The 21,022-nt window shown below is 40.4% G+C and overlaps 1 protein-coding gene across 2 annotated transcripts in view; it reads right to left on the bottom strand.

The window, feature by feature from the left end:
- The window catches only part of nlgn3a (neuroligin 3a), a 115,725-nt gene extending 98,279 nt beyond the window's left edge, over positions 1-17,446 (bottom strand). The window contains exon 1 of one of the 2 annotated variants that reach the window (XM_018675646.2): positions 17,085-17,446. The gene's annotated coding sequence lies outside the window, so the exon portion shown is untranslated. The remainder of the gene's footprint in view (positions 1-17,084) is intronic. The other variant, XM_018675647.2, reaches the window with a different exon arrangement.
- Positions 17,447-21,022: the final 3,576 nt, after the last annotated feature.

Below are 21,022 nucleotides of genomic sequence, written 5' to 3'. Positions count from 1 at the left end.
TAAAACACGTTGCATGTCTCTTCTCCTGTACACCATGCTTTATTCACCTAATGTTTTTGGCTATCTAGTTGCCATTGCAGCAGTGTCTGAGGGTCTTTCCGGTTTCCAGAATGTATGACATTGCAGACCACCTTTCACAACATCCTCAAATGAATACACATTTTCATCAATAGTTAAAAAGGTTGAATATCCATTTTTAAATAGAAGTAGATAAATTCTGAATTCTTTGAATCTAATAATTATAACTCATCACTCATTGATGATTAATTGATTTTTGACTTTTACCACTAGGTTGGCTTTCTTGTCTTTTTATGATTTCATGTCAAGACAGTTATTGTATGGACTGTGTTTGGTAAAGCCATCAGTGGTGAATGAATGAATGAATCCCAATGACTCTCTACTCTCTGACTTTCTACCAGCTAATTAGCAAGCACATAGTAACACTTAAAGAAGATGGTGCAACATAGTAACATTGTCATCACTAGCATGTTAGCTTTCTGATTTTATTTTTATCTTAAGGCACCAACATGCTTAAGTATAGCCTCACAGAGCTACTAGCATGGCTGTAGACTTCAAAACACTGCTCATGAGAAAGTTGAGGAGAGGATAAATAAAAAGAATTTCTAAGGCTTTCACATAATCAGCATCAGTACTGCATAAGTATCCACTACAAGAGCATTTTCATCAGATGTATTATCACACAAGTGTCAATTATCAGCAGAATCAGATCGTCAATGTATGGACTACTATACTGATACCTTTCTGAATGCCGTGTTTCCTACTTGATGGTCAAATCATCCTACATCTGTGAAGTGGGAACACATTTGATTGGACTCAGTGGGCACATGTGAAACATGATTGAATTCCCAGAGAGGATACACTCGAGCCTACCAAGGAGAATTCAGTAAATATTTCAAGCAGCTCCTCTCATCTCCTCCACTGTGAGGACAGCACATATAACATGGCAGCACTAACATCAATTTCTGGCTTACAGTGGATAGGAGGATGGATTTTTTGCCTTCTGGGATGCATCCCTAATAAAATTCAGGCAAGTGCAAGGAACCTGAACAGCGCTGGCATGGCACTACGTATATAAAGCAAATCAAAGTTTATGACAATCACTTCAAACGTGAACTGCTGTGTATTACTCCTGCTCCACTCTTTGGTCTAAACGCTGCTTGTCATGGAGTTCCCTGCCAGTTATCAGAGTTACTGCCTGAAAAGAGACTCACTCACATTTACACCGATCGATTATAGTTTGAGATTAATGAGGATATCTTTGGGATAAATGGGTTATTTCCAATTTAAGCTCTGTATTGAATGCTTAAAGTATGTCATTTTAAGTAATGTATCTAACAATATGCAGTGCATTTAACATTGATCCAAGTGGATCACAAATACCAAAGAATTGACAGGGATGGGAGCGGGGGAAACATTTTTCTTTAAGCAGCCATTAACACCTCACAAACATATAGAATTGAACTGAGGGTTTGCTGTGAGTTAATTGAGGTCTGGCTAGTAATTACAATGGGGATTTGATCTCTCACACTCTGGGTTCCAAGTTCATTGGCACTGCATTATAAAATCTTAGATGGATCAGCTCCTATGGCTAGTATTGACTCTTTTACTTTTACTCTGGGTTAAAGAGACCATGCAGTTGTCCTTGGCCTCAATAAGCATTTGCAGAGCCAGCATCAAACACAGATATGCAAGTAAGAGTAACCCACACTGGTGAGCAATTATTTAAAATGAACAAAACAGCTCCTCTGGGCCTTAAGAATGGTTCTCATGATAACATGATTTAGATTGTGTTTACAATGAATAGTATATAATATACATCTAAAACTGGGATTATGTGGGTAATTTACGATGCAGTAATGTCGACAATTTCTTGGACATTTCCTGGGAGGAACAGAGAAAATTAATTCTTGCAGTTGTAATGTCCTTGCCACACACCACCCCCTATTACAGAAACTAAAACACAAACACAGGCATCCTCATAAACCATACAAAGCCAAGACCTTTGAAGAGCTGATCATCCTGAGGACAACACTTAGCTATGCATCATTTTAAAAAGCAGCAGAGCCCTGCACTGAGTACATGTAATTCACCACTTTCATCCACTGCAATGGGAATTATATTTTTCTGCAGACAAAGATTAAAAATTCAGATCAACTTGTCCAGAAGAATGTGAAATTAATTTAATTTATTACAATAAAAATGAAAGCTGTTTGGGCTGTACTGTGAAATGTAATAGCTCTGTGCATGTGCATGCGCTGTATGTGTGGGCATGTAAAACACATTCTGTAAGTATGCTGAGAAAATGAATCTTTCCATGGCCTAATAAGCTAAATAACATATTTAATTTAAGGTAAGTAGGCTGCAGTTCCCATTGAAAATTGAAAGATCAGCTTTATCATTCGGTGTGAAAGGGCTCCACAGAAGCATACATATACCAAGCAGAGACATGACCCAGATGCTGCCTGTAAAATTAATGAGCTAATAATGCATTAGGTGCCTTAGCTGTTATACTAATGTGCAAACAGAGATATTCCACGTTCAGGTAAAATATGGTGTTAGACTCTAGACTTCATGTAAGAACACAAATTAATTAATTTGTTCTGATCTAAAAGTATCACACTGTGTCTTTCCTTTAAAAGAACTTTATTGTGTCGTATACAGCAGTTTTTTAGCTTCACCTTTTCCCTTGAGGCACGCGCTGAAATGTTGCACATACTTTTAAAACGGCCCCTGAAATGTACGTTTAAGAGTCCTTAATTGTGATTGATGATCAATTAAGCCGCGATGGATTTTGAGAAAGTAACGTGTTAATGAACGCAGCATTGCACATTGTTCTGATGTTTCTTTTTCAAAGGCCCTGACTACTTGGCTTCCTTGCAGGGTATTCACAAATGCCAAACGCACAGTGGTAGAATGATGCTATTGACATGCAAATGCCTGGTAGTTGCGGAGAAGTGAGAGGTGCCAGAGTGTATTGTTGTGTGACAAGCAGGATTTCTGAATACATAGCTGAAAGCCCGAGATGTACGCAAGTGCGCTTGACACAGCAAAACCCGCAGCATCTATTTTATTTACTACATAATGGATTCATAAGCATTATGGTGTGGGCCCTATTTACAGAGGGAGCACAGGGTTACTGTAGCCTAATAACAACAGAATAAATGAGGTCTGTCCACTGTACATGGTGCCTGGAGTTTCATGGGAGCATAATTAAGTTTCAAACCGACCCAACAGTGATGTGCTTTTAACTAAAGGTCAACACTAAACAGCGATGTGAGCCACACTTGATTACTATGTATATCACAACATCAAAAAAGATGCTGCTGCACTAATGAGGGGGTGACCTTCATCTTCAGAGTAAACAAAGACCAAATAAACACATGCTGCACCACATGGCCTCTATCTGCCATTAATAAGAGGTGTTTAAGAAATTAATAGTACTGTCATATTCAGATGAATAATATGACATACTGGTCTTTGACATTTCAGAGAAAGCCTGCTTTACTGGGGAATGCATTCACATATTGAAAAGAAAATGCATTGCACTCAGCATCAGGAGAGCTTTAATACAGATCTATAAATGTAAATAAAAACCTACAAAATATCATTAAAAAAAAGACTTCCTTCCTGAATTACATTGTACATTCATTATGTTGAAATTTAAAAATATGACAGAAATGTAAATGTGGTTTTGAGCATTTAAATCTTAATTCATCGCATTACAGGCTCATTCAGAGCTACAGCCAGGTGGATTTAGAAGAGATGTAGAGGGATTAGTGAGGTGATATCAATCACCACAGCTGAACCATCCCCTTATCCAGCACCATCGCAGTCCCTGGCGGCTTTCCCCCATTGATCCAGCACAGGCTATAGGGCTGGGGCTGAAGCTAAAGGCTAGGATTTCCCCTCAGGGGATCCTTAAGCTTTGGAAAATTGCTAATTTTATTTCAAAATTTGAGGACAGGGTCAGCTTTAGCCTCACAGTCTGAAAACATCTAATCTGAAATTCAACTGAGATCCTGCTGTCCGGTTATTTGAAAGTGCTACAGACTAGATAAACAAGCTAGATTGTGTGTGACTAGGTAAAAGAGACACCAGAAAGATTTCCTGGAGGGAAAGAAAGCAGCTGTTTTTCCTCCAGTGTCTCTCCCAGTTGTCTGTTTAGAAAAGCAGTCGTCTCTGCTCCACTCATTGCATGTTCACATTGATATTCCAGATATTATTAGTCAGGCCAGAGAATCCAGCTGATGATGAGCTCTGAGGGACATTTTAAATGACAGTGCCCTTTCTTGAAGGGAGAGAGTAAACAACAGAGGCGACCAACGCTGTCTTGTTACTAATACTCATCTGCATTCCTGGAAAAAAACAAGTGTAACTGAGGGGCAAGGCTGAGAAGACAGAATGTGACTTTTCAAATATAAAAGAGGGGGCGGGGGAGGATGGGGGATTGGTTGGGTGTGTGGGTGAGGCAGAGACATGCCTCAATATCACACATGGAGGAGGGAACACTGTCCCCTGACAACAGTCCTTTCGGCTCGCCCTGGCAGATATGCCTACTCTCCATTCACTATTTCTAATCCTGTCTGAAAGCCTATCTTGAATGTCAGGCTTCTTCCTAAATTGGCTCGTGTTCTTAGTGATTGATTAAAGTACTGTAACCCAGCTTTATCAGACCGCCCTGAACTCTGTATTTCTGCCAAATCTATTAGGTAATGCATCCTTTGTTATTGCACCGGTTGTTTTTTTTTCTCTCTCCCCCACCACCACCACCACCACCATCTCCCACCCACCACCCTGGTCTTTGGGAAATGCACAGATCCATTTACTATGATACTGAACGCTCAGTCGTACCTGGCTCTATGATAGCACAGCAGCCTTCAGATCAAACAGGGGAGCTGCCTTAAGCTCACAACAGTTTGTGACAAATGTGGCATCCTAATTCAATACAGCATTATTCAGTGAAATTGGCTTAAATTTATCAACACAGCCCCAAAACAGTGTGCACGGGGATACACTTAAAACACATTTCATAATCTCCGTTTCTCCTATTCTAGCTTTTGACTGATGCCATGGTGGTACCAGAAACACGTCTATGTCCCCTGACATTGAGCTAACAATATGGGCTATAATTCATGCGTTCTAATGCTGTAATATCCCCCATGCCATTGCACACAGAGGAGAGGAGAGGAGAGGTTGCCCTGATATTACTGCTGACGCCTGAGTCCTAGACGTTGCACTTAGAGTGTCTCCTGCAGGACATTATTCAAACACAGGCACTACAAAGTCCATGAGACATGAGTAGGCCACTACGGTTCCAAACACGCACATCCTCAGACACTGCAGCTTACTCTGAGTATTCAAGGTCATAGAGCGAGGCGCCACACATACAGGATGTCACTGTTTCTGAAATCCATAATATTTTTATCCAGATTATATACATACACACTATCTTGAACTACAGCACTGAATTTAAAGGAATGAAAAGAACCAGCACAGACACTCTGCGTATGGAACTCTGGGTATGAATTAAAATCCCATTTGTGTGCTTTTAAAACAGAGTAGAAGACCACATTAATGACTGCACACTTAAAAGTAGGCCATGTCCAAACACTTGCAGGCAAATTTGGCCTCGGGTTGTCTGCACTTCCTCAAAAACCGCACACAACATGCATAGCGAGCTACTACTGTATCTGTCTTCCTATTCCGTGCCTACTTTGAACTAAAGAAGCCCAGAGCAATGACAACACATACTGTAGATAGATACTGTATGTACACTCATACTCCGCTGTGTGATCATGCGTCTGCACATGCACACGACGCAACATTCGCAAATCAAATTCGCTCTCAACTGCCTTTTTTCAACCCCGTCCTTAATGTTTTTGTCGGTGGAGCTGCTACAAACATCCTCCCTGTTCCATGTTTCATTAACAACCTGAGGGGGAAAAAAAAGGGTTTTCCTCTAACATCTGGATGTTAGCTAGCTTTAGTGAATAGTCATATCAGATCAGATCCCGCTACATCAAATGCAACTTGAGGGCACATTATTTATTCATTTAACTGCTGACATCCAAACCATGCCCTAAACGGTGACACTTTGAAAACTATTCCTCTGTGTCTGAACTGTGCCGATACGAGTGCAACTAGCAGGGGTTCGCAGGGGTGGGGGTGGGTGGGGGGGTAGAGAGAGTTTTACGTTCCTTTTACCAGGCATGAATGTAGAGACAGAACAACGAGGCCATTGTTGTTTTCTAGCTGAGGAGCCTTGGAGCTTCTGCGCGGAGCGAACACAACAATGAAAGTGCCTCCATGCCTGCTGTAAAATTTCATGTGACTACAAGGGCCTTCCCGCAATTTTCACAGACACTAAAAGCGGAGCCCTCTGAGCCAACATGGTGCGTCACCTATGACCAACATTTACCCCTGTGGTGAACAGAAACACCAGCTGGCATAAATGCTGGCCTGTGTAGGTGTGTCTCAGATTGTATTTGTGTGTGTGTAGGTGATTTTTATTATCCTTTTCTGTGTTTTATGAGCTGGCAGAGAAAAAATGGAGCGATAAATCAAGAGAAAACTTTCACTCAGCAGCTTTTATTCAAAGATTCTACATATGACAGCACCAAAGTGCAGCGCTTTAAGTTTTCAGGAACAAAAGCATTTGTTTCAATAACTAATACTTTTTTTCTATCTCAGCGCTAGACTCCTTTTCACCGCTGTAATCCATAAGCCACTTTTTTTTATCTTCTGAATAATTTTAAAAAGTATTTGTAGCCGCACCCTTGGGACAACCTAAAGAGGGCCATGATGGCGAGGGTTGCCCTGAGGTTAGCATCAGCAAACTTGGTATGCAGACATCCTCCACCAAGGAAATCCATATGCAATGGATACAAAGAAAAGGTTTTTAGCAGAAGAGGAGAGCCGCTTCTGTGCAGGATTAAGTGCTTTAGATCTAATGATGAGAGAGGGCCTGTTTTTTATTTGTTTTCAAACAGGCATTTTGCTCTTGATGGAATAGCGGCTGTGTTCTCTCTCCGGAGGGTACAAATGCTCATCAAAGACCTAGCTTTGTCAAACAATCCATAAACCCTTAATGCCACATAGCATGTGATACTTGCTGGACAAGTTCAGAGAAAGAGCAAAAATCAATGAGGAACAATTTATTCCAATTTACAACGTGATTATAGGATATAATGTTTTATATCATACTCTTTTGGTGTGTTGATTCTGAGCCATTAAAGGACAGCTCATGTTTTGGGAAGTTAGCCCCTCCAGCTCAGAATTCCTTGGTGGGATTCTTGCTCTTCCTATCAATATCTGCGGCGGTGGCTGCCAGAAGATTTGGTAGCTCTCGATGCCCGGGGCTGTAAATCTGGGCCAGGGGTTGTGTGGGATGCTCAGATAAATGGGTTGGGCTTTGTTTTATTGCAACACTGCTTGTCTTAACTTTCTGTGTCTACCAGGGATTTAGAAAATTTGCTACTGTCCTTGGGCCTCTCTCTGCAACAGCGGCTCTGAGTCGGGTTTGAGTCAGCCCTGGTGCCCCAAGATTACATAAATATCCTCTATGAGCCATTCACCACTACATCCAAGCTCTACTGTTTTGTTTTGGCTGCTTTTTATCTTCAGCTGCGTTTTGTTTTTGCGTGGGTATGGGGTGCAAGTCTCAGATTAAAAGGGAAAACGAGGATCCTCATTTAACCCAATTTGACAAGTCCTTTCACACTGCACTCAACAATTAAAGGCAAAGAGTAAACATTTCCTCAATGGAGAATGCTCTGCTCTCAAGTCCTCTGCTCTGGACCTTTGCTAATGGATTTGACTAGAAAGACCTTTACATGTGATGCAGCTGTTTGTCATTCGTGTGCAGCAAAGCATCAATATGAAGGAAAAGTGGGCCACCGAGACACAAAGCACAATTATCCCTGAGGAAATATGTCACATTTCCAACGTCTTTTGTGATAAGGTTTCCTCATTCGTGCTTCCTAACGTCTTCTTTCAAAAAGCACAGTTGGAAACAAAGGCAAAGATATGGCTTATTAGGTCAGTTCTGGATTCCTTTTTTCACACACTGATCATGGATCTGCTGGATAAGTCACATGGGTATCATTAGAATCAACCCCGAGGAGTCTTCGGGTGCAGCGCGAAAGTGAGTGTGTAGGCTGGCTAATGACTTTCCTTTTTCAACAGCCAATCAAATAACATGTAGTGTAGCAGTTTAACAGTACCGCTTGAATGCACTGTATTTTACAGTTCTGATGCTTTATGGGGTGCAAAGTACACAATACTTCTTCCTTTCAATAATTTATTTTAGATGTAGACTTTGGGAGATAGCATGGTTGTACGAATCAAGAGGAGGCTCCAAGAATGTAGATTCAATATCCTGTTTGGTGAATTGTTATTCTTCAGCAGCAATTACAAATAACTCCATTCAACATCCCATTAGTTAACATATTACAGGGTGCCAGGCTACCAAAAAGCTTCAACAATAAATGCTTATTGTCACTGTTTGCTTCAGAGTTGGGGGCTTCTGTAGAATTTTAAATGCATGAAATGTGTGTGAAGCAGGTTTGGATTGGAAGAGGATGTGATTAAAGGGAATAAGAGATGAGAATGCCAGTAAATTCTGGGGTGTCAGAAAACGTTGAATCATTTAGTAATTTTCAACATGGCAGGGAGATCTGCCTCAATCAAAAATCTTCACATAAAAGAGGGAGCGCGGAAAAACTCCAGGATACGATTCAGTAGCATTTATATTCTGCTTGTTGTTTGTGTATCACTGTAAAAAAAAAAACAAAAAAAAAAAAACAACAAAAAAGATAGATAGTAAAGCTGTAGTTGTCCACAGCATGAATAAAACAAACTTGGCAGATTTTTGTTTGACTGGCTCTCTCCAACCTAGAGCTCACTTGTCAAAAGGCTTATCCAGGCTTACCTTTCTCCAACCTAACCATTTTCCTCTTGTTTCTTTTCAATCTCACCTCTTCCTTCTGTCCTTGCTCTTATCCTCTCTGATCCCTTCTCCGTTCCTGGTACTCTCAGAGAACCATTTCTATCTAACAGTATCATTTCACTCTTCAGCTTCAGGACTGAACTGCCCACTACTATTATGTCATTCAACACTTGTTCTTAAAATCCGCTTGAAATTCACAGTGGTTGCGGGCCAAAAGGACCTGTGAGAGAAACTACAACTCCGTAGTCTCTCAGCCCAAATCTACCTTCCTGTTGTTGAGACTCGAGAGACAAAAAACTCCAAGTTTCAACTGGATAAGAAACACAATAAAGTTGTGTTCAAAATGTCACTTTTAGGCCATGAAAATACAGCATATTAATAATCATGGTCCAAATAGCATCCCACATAGTTACAGCATTCCACAAATAATATATGATTATGGATTTTGGGCACGTAATTTGGGCAGTTTTAGCAAAACCCTCAAATCTGCACTACTTAAAGGATCAGAAAAGTGCCCAGAGGATCCCTCTAGTCTTATGCATTCACCCACATCACCACATCAAAACTTTCTCTAGATTAAAAACCTCAAACCAACAAGGAAACTCATCAAAACCCTGCACTCCTCCCTTCATGCCCACGTTTTTTTTGTGTATTTTTTCTTTTTTACTCAAGCCATTGTCATAGTGACCCACAGCCACCAATTCATCAGAGCTGCCATCTTGGGAGAGTAAGCCACAAGGCTATTTCTGTAATGACCCAGATTTTCAGGTGATGCTGGATCTGTATCAATGTAATGAGCTGCAGCAAGAGAACATATTGGGTCAAATAAACTATTTTGCATGGGTCTTAAAGCTTGATGTGTTCTGTCATAGAATATTTGAAACAATCAATAAACGAAATGTTCTATTATTTAAGCTCCAACAGCCGAGTGTAAGTGTGCATCCCACCTTTAAAACCAAATCAATGCCAGGGAAAATTCCCCAGTCTAATTTCCTTTCTTCGTAATTTTGTCAGATTAATATCAAGTCAATTTCCTGGAGCCTGTTCTTACACAGAGTGATGGCATGATGATGGTATCATTGGACGAAAGCTATAATTGTGGAGGATGGCTCCTTTTGGGAAGAATCTGGGCACAGATGGGCCCCAAGTTTGATGGAGGTATTTCTCTGTCCCCAAAGGCTATCGGGAAACTTTGCCAAGCTGGCAAGAGATATAAATAGATTACAGTCAGGAGCAGGTCTACATGTAAGCACCAAAATAAACCAATCCCAAAGCAGGTACTATCCTGTTATGGCAGAGGGTTTACAATGTCATTAAGGCACATTTAAAAAGCATCCACACTGTAAAACACAGCAGCGCTGTTAAGAGAATCTCATTAGATTTGGTTGCCTGCTATTTAGTGAATTTAGTGATCCATATATTGTTTAATGTATGTATGTAGCACATTCCTATTCAGGTTATTGGATACTACTGCTGTAACAGGACACAGTGGACACCCATCAAAGGGCTAACATGCAGACATCCACTCACTCTCACATTCATACCTAGCGGCAATTCTGAGTCTCCAGTCAACCTGATTTGCATGTATGTGGAATGTGGGAGGAAATGCGAGCGCTAGTAAAGACGGAGCCGCAGCAGCTACCACTAAAGACACCAAGGACATGTCCGCACTATTGTTTTTAGGAATCTGGGCTTTTTTAAATGTCCTGAGGAGGTGTTTACACTCTACAGTTACACATAAATGACACATTTGAGTTTTTTAAGACAGAGTAGTATTTTTTTTAGAATTGATATTCTAACAATTCACTGTTTTAGGCCAAAAAATAAAAGCTAAAATGAGAGGATTTAATATTTGTCTGCAGGAACTGTATCTCTGGCACTGGGTAGAGTGCTCTGAAACAAACATTTAAAGAGATTAATTTACAGAAAATGTATGTACTGTATTATTAACACTTTAATGAATAAAGAGAATGCAGGAATAAAACCCACATTATTCACTTTTTGGGAGTCTAGTCAAAAACGTCTTAGGGGAGTGGGGCTGCAGTATTTCTGGCTACAGCCCAGAGTAAGAAACAACATAATCCACACAGGGACAAACCACAGGCCCTTTTGCTATGAGGTAAAATGACTGAGCCATCACATTCTTGTACTTTACATTTATGATACACATAATATTTTATTTGGTCTCCAGGATCCTCTGTAGCCAGAATGGTAAAATGAAAAATAAATGCTAGATAGGCAATATCTTGGTCATCCAGAGCTTTGAACAAGTCACATCTGTGCCTAATGCCTTATCTTTTTACACTTCTTCACAAATACAGGTAAAAAAAATGTGGTGCCATCCTACCTAAAAACTGATTTTTACAAAAAGGATATAAATAAACGCTTCTACATTATTTACAACTTGCCTTGGGATAGAAAGAAAGAAGAAGCAGCATGGTACTGATGCTGGACTCAATGTCAGCACTGATTTGGCAAAATCCAAAATATTTAAAAAAAAAAAAAAAAACTTCAATATTTGTTTACCAGGGTAGCAGATTTGTGTGCGTGTGTTTTCCCAAAATACACACAGGCATAGGCAGAGAGAAAAGAAGAAGATAAAGGAAAGAAGGGACCATGCAAAAGGGAGCAACTGTAGTTCAAGACAAGGGTGTACTTGTGTCACAGGGGTCTATGAAAGTACGGTGGCCAACTGGTGGCAGTGACGAGGTTTATTTTTTGTGTGTGTGTGTGTGTGAGTGAGTGAGAGAGAGAGGGGAAGGATCTCTACTAATCTCTTGCATTACTGCACTCATTTTCACTCTCTTCACCACCAGTAGCATGTGCTCTGTGAGATTTAAAATATTTAAATCTGTAATCTGTCAGCATTATGAGGTTAACACCCCCCCACACCGCAAGACTGGTGTCTAACTAGTCTGACTATCATTCACCATGCTTTCCACTTCCACATGGCCCCCGCATATATCACAGGGACCTGACATGGCCTTTTGTCGTTCTGGCTGGAGGAGACTTTGCGGGCCGGTGTCTGTAATTTCTCAGCAGCGGCAGAGACATGCTGCTTGGACCCAGGAGAAAAATTACGGGAAATGCGTGCAGCTGAAAAAAAAAAAGAAAAAAAAAAAGCGGTGGGCACTGTGAAGCACGAGAAAGCTCCTAATTGTTTCCCCAGTGTATGTGACCCAGTGACTCTGGAGGAGGAGTTCTTCCTTGTTCTTCTACTATGGATAAACCAGCATTCATTATTGATTTGGTGGCACGGACTCATAGTCTTACACAACACGGTCTTATGAGTGGGACTTAAGTGTTGTGTCAGATTGGTGCACAGCTGCGTTAGAGCTGCACTAATTCACCCTCTTTCACTTTTCTTACACATGGTACCATATTTTCCTAAAACTCTGAATTAATAACCAAGAATGAATAAATTGAATGGGATTAAAACCTGAACGACAGTGACCCATATATGAATATTAGGTTGATGGAAGACACTCCAACGTAGCCCATTTAGCCAGCTCCATGTCATGTCTTCATACGACAGGCTTTTACTAAGCTCCTTAAGAGCCTGCCCCAGGGGATCTATGGTGGGCTGGAGGTACTGACTCAGGCCTTATCTCCACTAATTTACCCCATGAATTAGACGGGCCCTCGCTTCTCTGTCCTGCCAGACCCACACAATACTGTCTCCATGTTAAGAAAATGAGGAGAGAAAGGGGCTTAGTGATTGCTTAGTTGGATAAGAAGCTAGGGAATTGACGGGCGAAAGGCACACTCTGCCACATCAACTTTACCTGGACAGTAACGTTCATCCCCTGTGGATTTAAAAAAGTGTTGATTCCCTGTCACTTGTCTGTATGTTTTCCGGATGGATTAAGCGGAAAGAAAATGCTATTTGAATCACACAGATTAAGGTGAACTTTCCAGAAACAAACAGGCAAGGTTTCACCCCTGTCAGCCACAAAGTAAAGACAGAATGACTGTTCCTTTGTTCATTTCAGACTTTCCTTGAATATTTTTTGACAGACATTTTAAAATTTAAATGAGCTGGCAAGCTACAAATGTGGACTTTTAGAGGACAGAAAGTACAGGACCCGGTCAAATCCACTGAAATCTACATATAAATTTGAGACTTAGTTTGTGCAAGTGGAAAGCAAATAACACCACAGTATGCAAATCATAGCCGCCGTCTGCAAATATCTGCCACAGTTTCACAAAGTATAATCAATTAAATGTAAAAAAAAAAAAAAAAAAAAAAAAAAAACGGCTTGCATTCGCTGCCTGAGTGAATTGATTCTTGTATGCCGGAGTTAAAAAGGTCATTTGTGTCATTTGCATGTCCCACATACGCATTTAGTTTTATCCCAGTCTAAGCTTATGTAAGTCTAAAGTACAGCTTTACATCTGAGAGACGCTCTCTCTTCCGATCATGACAGTCTCCCACCCCCATCGCTCACTGTTTCTCTCCATGTGATGCATTTTTAAAAAGTCTCCTTTAAAAAAGGGAAAAACAATCAAAAATAGCTCAGCACTGCTGCCGCATATTTGGTTACATCCCTGATTTAAACTCAGTCGGCTTCGTCCTCGGCCTGTGTGTTATTGAGTGTAAATGGTCTAATTAATAAATAAATAATAAATAGATAACTTCTGGCAGAGAGTGAGTGGAGACATACTGTGTGACATCTGCTTTGTAGTTAGAATGGCGATGTCCAAAAGAATCTTGTTTACTAAGCAGACATTGGTCTTTGGCAGGGAAACCTGTTAGTCAGGGGAGATGTTTTTGGGCCATGAACAATGTAAAATCTCTGTTAAATATGTTATGTGCACTAGACTTGAGGCGTATCTTTGTGCCTCAGGCCAAAACCGTTTTGTTAGTCAAACAAAGACACTTTCATCTTTTCACAGATTTAACAAATATGTCTTATTCATTATTAAAACGAATATGACACAAGTGTATCTGGTGAGTTGTCGTCTCGTCTCGAGTTATAATCCAGAAAAGCACACAATCAGGGTGTTTTTTGGCAATTCTGTCACAAAAGGTGTGATTTAATGATGATGAAAGCGCATCCTCCTGAGCAAATACTAAGAGACAAGTTTATCCTCCTTCATTAGTCACTGTACAGCTATGTCTGTGGAAGGCTAGATTATCAAAGGGCTCAGTTGACACGTCATGATGCACGGTTTGACTTGGGTTTAAAAGATTTTGCTGTTTGTTGCCTCATCAGTTTTCAGAGCTCTCTACACTGCTGCTATTGTGTAGGGCAATTGAAAACCTGAGGGACTTTAAATCATTTACATTGTAAGTGGTAATAACATAAAAACTGAATTCTCTTCCTAAATGAATCTCTGGTACCAACAGAGGCAGTAATAGCATAAATGAAGTGAACTATATGTCTGTTTGGTAAGACGTTTCTAAACTGTGTATTTTATATGAACGTCAGCTGTCAAGGCCAGCATAATTATCTTGTTTGCTTGGTAATGTGGTGAAAACTAATCTGCATTAAATCCAAATTCTCCACAACTGCCTTTTTCTTTTTGTGCGTATGACATTGCAAAGTTGTGAAAACAGTGCTAGAACAATGACAGGCTTTTCCTCGGCTGTGGGATAGGCAATGATAGGACATATTTTCAGAAGGTCAGAGGTATCCATTTGGGAAATTATTCAGCTCCTGCTCCTGCTGCTTCAAGACAACACGTCAAACACAATGAAGAATATTAGAAAACACAAATAACCTTCCAGAAGCTTTTCTCATATGTGCAACAACACACCTCTGCGTATACACAGAGAAGCACGCTCTCACACACACCTCTCGGCCCATGCATGCGTCTGGATGTGAGAGCAATAACGAGCAAGAGCACGCAGAGAAGAGAAACCGAAGGCTAAAAAACACGAGGCCTCTTGGGCCGGAGACCAATGAGTGGCTCATCCATGTTAAGTCAGGCCAAGACTTACTCAGGTGTATTCACGTTAGGTCAGGAAGAAGCCTTGCTGACCTTTGCAGCAGACAGGGAGTCTCATGGAGCTTTTCTTGAGCAGTCCTGAGACTCACAGGGTAAACAACAGACTCAATGCCGCACTTGCCAAATGTGTGTGTGTGTGTGTGTTCAGGAGTGTGTGTTAGTGTGCGGTGCCTGTCGGCGATCATGTCTTGACCACTTCTCAATGGCCCAACCCCTTCCAGTCTAATCTGTAGTTGCAAATGAAGACATTCGGCGGAGCAGCATTCTCTGTGGTTATTCTTCAACAGTGTTTTTTATTTATTTATTTATTTATTTTAATCGTAAATTGCAATGATTGCTCCACAGCTCAGGCACAACCCAGAAAAATTCAACCCCCCCTCCCACAAAAAAAAAGAAAAAAAAAGTGAAGAATGGATATTAAAACAGCAGGGAATTTGAAAAATGGCACTTTGCTGGACTAGGATACAAACACCGAAGGGCCTGAGAGAGGATTCTCAAGCAGCAGCAACAGCAGCAGCAGCATGCATAATCCTTCGCATGATATTGAAGACGCACATACAATATAAATGAACACAATTTGCCTGCAAATCAAATCAAGGAGTCCTAATCAAATTTCATAGGGTTTTAAATGGGTGCGACAAAAACTAGGAATTCTATGTGTCTGTGTTATTATGTCCCATTAAGGGACTTCTTTCATCAATAGTGTGGCATGCATACCACATAAAAGGCTGGATCATTTTCTAAATGCTTAGGTTTCAGGGACACATTGCTTATTCAACCAATCACCATGACAACTCTTGCTTGACATTTTCACTCCCTCTTCCCTTTTTTGAATTCAACCCTCACAGTTAATTATTCTTCCTACAATTGACCACAATGAGACTAGCTCTGCAAGCTTTACGCCATGTGTCCAGGAGTTTCACAATGTGAGGAAGCAGACAGGAGAGGCCTGCAGGGTCATTACACTGAGATTTAAATTTAATTAGACTTCTGTATATAGTTTCTACAGCTTTCACAGGATTTATAAAGATGGACAAATGAGGCTGTTTACTGCTAATTTTTTTTTTTTAGCAGAGTCATGGAATAAGTCTGAAAGATCAACGCCATCATGTAATGAAAAGACAGGCTGTTACATCAGGAAGAATTTCAGTGACTCACATGGGAATAATACCAACATTCACTCTTTTGAGGTCACTCTTTTTTGTCACTTTAAATGACAGAAAGCAATATCCGCAAGTAACCAGGCAAACTCTCATTGAAGCTCATGCATTATAATGAGGCATTTACGAGCAAGCCATTGTTTCATCTAGAAACTTCAGCAAAAATAAAAGAATAAAAATCTATTAATTAGCAAAACTTCAAAAGGGAATTGTTAAATCGGGATCCCCACGTATGTCTGTGGCAGGTTATGCTGCTCCTCGTCACAACAGATGGAGGTATATATTGCTACAAACTGGTTGCAGATCCCACTCTCATTAGAAAAAAAAAATCTAGGATCTGGTGTCATCCTGGCCGATTTGATTCAACAATTCGTCCTTTAATTCCCGTTAAACTTTAATGCCTGCCATTTCATTTGCCCACAAGCAAGTCACCGGGCTATTTCATTTTTGATTTGGAGAGCAAAGAGAGAGAGAGAGAGAGAGAGAGAGGGAGGGAGGGAGGGAGGGAGAGAGAGAGAGAGCTTGCGCGTCATTGCTCCATCACGCACACAATACGTCTTTATACCCAAGTAACAAGTGCCCTGAACAATTATCATAGGATTTTATTTGTCTGCATTGACGTTTGCAGCGCAGCGGTGCTGTGACATGTTACATATGCCAGTGTGGACAAAACACACACACACACACACACACACACACACACAGTTATCCAGCATCCAAATCCCTGCCTCTATTAAGACTCGAGGTAGTCCGCTCAAGTCACAAAATCTAAATGCGTTTTTAGAAGTATACGTGCTTGGTGCCGGTTTACAGCGCTGCGTCGATGTAGCACAAAAAAAGAAGAAAAAAAAAACACTAAGAAAAAATAGAAATAGAAGTCTTACAATTTTAATCCAAGTAGCCCGATGTGCCCATTTCTCCTTCAACCTCCTAAGTCACTCACCACGCAGACAGCCTTAAGATTTCCCCCCCAGCAGCTCGTCAAGTATCATGAAATGACTCACCTGCCTTGTCGAGATGTAATTCCCCCCATGCCTTGTTTTCTGAAAATAAAAAGCCGGGGCAATGTTTCACTGTTTCGGGGTCTTCACTTGCAGTCTCGCATGTACTCCAAATATCCGTATATAGTCTGCGCACTGCTTATGTTTTTCGGGAATGACCTTCCTTTGAAGCGATAACGGCTCTCATTATCCTCGCTCCGCTGTCATTTCACTGCATTTCTCCCATGTTATTATGTTTTCTTTTCTTTTTTTTTCCCCAGCGGGAAGCTCTCCTCCTGGTCCTGGTGCGTCTGGATGCTTTTGCCTTGACTCTTGGGCTCAACACGAGATTCGCGGGAGCGTGCGGCGCGACCACGGCTGGATGTTCGGGAGCGCCGATTGGAGATGGAGAAGAGAGAGTTACTAGGTAACCAAGGGCACACGCATCATACATGAAAAGGAGCGGAGGATTTATGTCTTCCGACTATGCTCTGTCCTTCTCCTCTGCCTTCTCTGACAACTCATCAAAAATGGGCTTTTGTAATATTTCACTGATGATCCGCACTTTAGTGTCTATATCGTAAAAAAACCCCAATATCATTCTAATAGAGGCATCGTTCTTCTCGGGGCTAAGAGTTGGTCTTTGGGGAAATTCTGAAATTATCAGGTGTTACATTTTCCCGGAATTTCCTTTAAAATCAATGAGTAAATTCTCATAAAGATAAGCTATTTACAAAGATGACATAAGGTTAAGAGCAGAGAGGAGGACTTTTATGAGGCTCGAGAAAATTAATGAATGAAAAAGAGGCAGTGGCAAAGTTCCCTAAGTGCTGAATAGGCTATTTAAAAGCTTAATAAGCTACAGAGTTTGAGGTTGATCTTGCATTCCTCACTCAATGAATTAATTCTAGTTCATTAAAGCTACCTCCACAGCCTGTAGTTTCTATATTGCCTGAGCACCTTGTGAACCAGTAAAGAAATGTAAAGAAATAAAATGTTTTTGTCCTGATGGCAGTAACAGTCAACTCCTCAAATGCAACATAAGCCTCACCAATACAGGTGAGAAAAGGAGAAATTAGTTTTATTCCAAAGGCATTTTCGTCCAAAGTCACATCAGCAACTTCGTCATCAGTCATCCCTCCATAAAGTTAGGGGACATGTGAGAGGCAGATTGGGAAAAGAATGGTCAAAATTGAAGCAGCAGAAGCCGAAATACTTTGAGTTTTTAGTCCCTACTACTCCAAAAACACTGGATCCCATTTCCCATGATGCAACCTGATTGACATCAGAGTATCAGAGTCATTTTCTCACACTTTGCAAAGCTTCCCCAGAGCCACAGATATCATTATACCCTTTTTTCCACACAGTAAGCAGTCATGAATAGTAAACTGTTCTTCATATCATAAAATTAGTGAAATGCCCCTTTAATGTCAAATTGATTTAAGAAATGAATGTGAGATAAAAGGATTACACATCAGCCGTTGAGGGATAATTAGGGTTTTCAAACATTCTGTAAAAATCATCATATTACATATATTTGATTTTTTACACTTTATATAAAATATATATAATGTTATTATATAGTCAGCTTCATTTTGTTTTCACCGGTACCAGAGTGTGAACAGGAGCATCATGCCTTGCAATAGAGTCAGCCAAACCTCCTCACCTCAATGTTTCAAGTCAAGCCAATTTTATCTATGTGACAAAATGACATATGACAATTTGGCCTCAGAGACCTTTACAGTCTGTACAGTATGACGCCCTCAGTCCTTTTGTCAGAAAAAACACAAGGAAGAGAATGAAGGTTTCCTCTTCCAGAGGAGCCAGATATGTAGTAGAAACATCAAGTAACGTTTCTATAATGTTCATGCAAACAGCTCCCAAGTATTTGTGAATATGTCTCCTTAAAACCGTGCTACATTATGGAAATACAAAAAGTAACAATTTCTATGATATCATTGGTCATTTAAGTCCTGTAGTACCTGTGTGATATTATGGAGCGGTCTGTCCCTCCATATACATTTGCTGCCTCTATTGACATTTTTAAATCTTGGCTGAAAACCCATCTCTTCTCCTTGGCCTTTAAATACAACGGAGATCAATACTGTATCATCAGTTCTTTGTCTTTCCCTTTGGTTCCCTTACCATCCTTGTGTCTGTTCTGTTATATATACGGTATATATATGTATATATTTTTATTATGGTTTACTTTTATCTGCTTACTGAAGTCGTCTGGCAATGTGTTCCACTCTATGCGTTTTAAGTCCTCCGTACATAAAGTTGACATCACGTTTGCTGTGAAGTTGCACAGCAGCCTCTTAAATGACCTGCAGCATTAAAAGGAGTTTCTTATCAAGGTCTAGATAGAAGTATACTAAATACATTTCTAGGACATTTTGAATGCAAACAACAGCACTGCTGTAAGTTTAAACACAAAGTTCAACCATTAAACTGTATAAAAATATACCACAGAGAATAACAAGTGACCAGTGCAGGTCTAAAAGAGGGTCGGGTAAATGTAAATCAATTTTGCAATTTAATGCAGCAATCCCAGCCGTCCTGTAGGTACAGCCACCACTTCCACTCTTTTTGAGTTAAAGGTGCCAGTCACTGAAATCAAATGTAGTGTTTGGAACAGAAACCAGCACACATACAGTACAGTGTAACACTGTTAATGGCACTCTGTGTAGAGACCACTTACTTATACAAAGAAATGTCTCTAGTTTTCAACAGGTGTCACAGCTGAAGTGTCAGGGATTGATGCTAGAGCTTCCATTTGCTTTGCAAACAATCCACACTCGTATGGTGGAAAACATATGACGAAGAAGGCAGAATGCAATGCAGCAACTGGACAACAGTTGAGAATCATGACACTCACCAAAACCAAACTTCAGTCATATTCTTTGGTAGTTATTGACTGTAACATCACAAACAAACTAACAAAAAAAAACAAAAAAAAACAGTGCCAGGGCATCCAGAAGCGGCCTTACGCCTTAATACTTCATGTTGAGGGGTAGAGAAGCAACATGTCAGGTGTGTCGAGTCCTTTGTTTTCCAGGTGGGTACAGGCGAGTCATGCATACTCACAAGGACAATTTTTCTCGCACAAGGAGAGAGGCAGCTCAGTCGCAAACAGATGAATGCTATGCCCGGGGCGACTGGAGGGGTTAGTTCAAAAGCATGCGGGAGAATAATATTTATGCCTTAGGAGTCAGCGTGTGCATCACAATGTCAAAATGCAGGCACATCAGCTCACCATTCACTATACCGCAGCCTTTCTCTGACGAAGTTCTGAAATCCAGTATTTCAGAATCCAGTTTTAAAACACAGAGTGGTGTCTAAAATTCTGTTTTTCTATAAGTGGTGTGCTGTACTTGAAACCTAACTTAATTTGGCCCTGGGGGAAGGGAAAGCAGGGATCTATGAGCACAAAAAATGTGAGAAAAAATTATAACCACAAATCATAAAAGAAAAATGTGACTCATAAAAAATAGCCTGTTTAATGTTCGACCAGTCAAGACAGCACCCGTGAGGGTAGAACATTTAAAACAGGCGGCACTGACTACACATGCAAAAGACTTTCTGAATACGTTTGTAGATTGTTTTGTTTCTTAGTTGATTGATGGTGAAATTGCTCTTACTTTAAAGTGCTCTTATCCCATTATCATTTACAAAGAACATACGAAACAAGGACAGACTGCCAGGAAAATAATTTTATTTGCTAGAGAAGAATTCCATATTTGAACACGATTTATTCCAATTTCTCAGCTCGTTTATGGGGGACAGTGACCATTAATGAACCATAAAAATGCAAACGAGTTGGAGCTACCTAAGATTTAAATGACACATCTTTTCAGTTGTCTCTGTCCAGATGTTAGAAAGTACATTAAAATGACGCGTGTTAAACATTATGACAAAGCATAAACGTACAAAGCAACACAAAGTACAGGATGCATGGAAGA

Source organism: Lates calcarifer, linkage group LG8, assembly GCF_001640805.2.
Source record: "Lates calcarifer isolate ASB-BC8 linkage group LG8, TLL_Latcal_v3, whole genome shotgun sequence".
NCBI classification, from domain to species: domain Eukaryota; kingdom Metazoa; phylum Chordata; class Actinopteri; family Centropomidae; genus Lates; species Lates calcarifer.
Note: the sequence above shows the minus strand (reverse complement) of the source record. Positions and strands in the feature narration are given on the sequence as shown.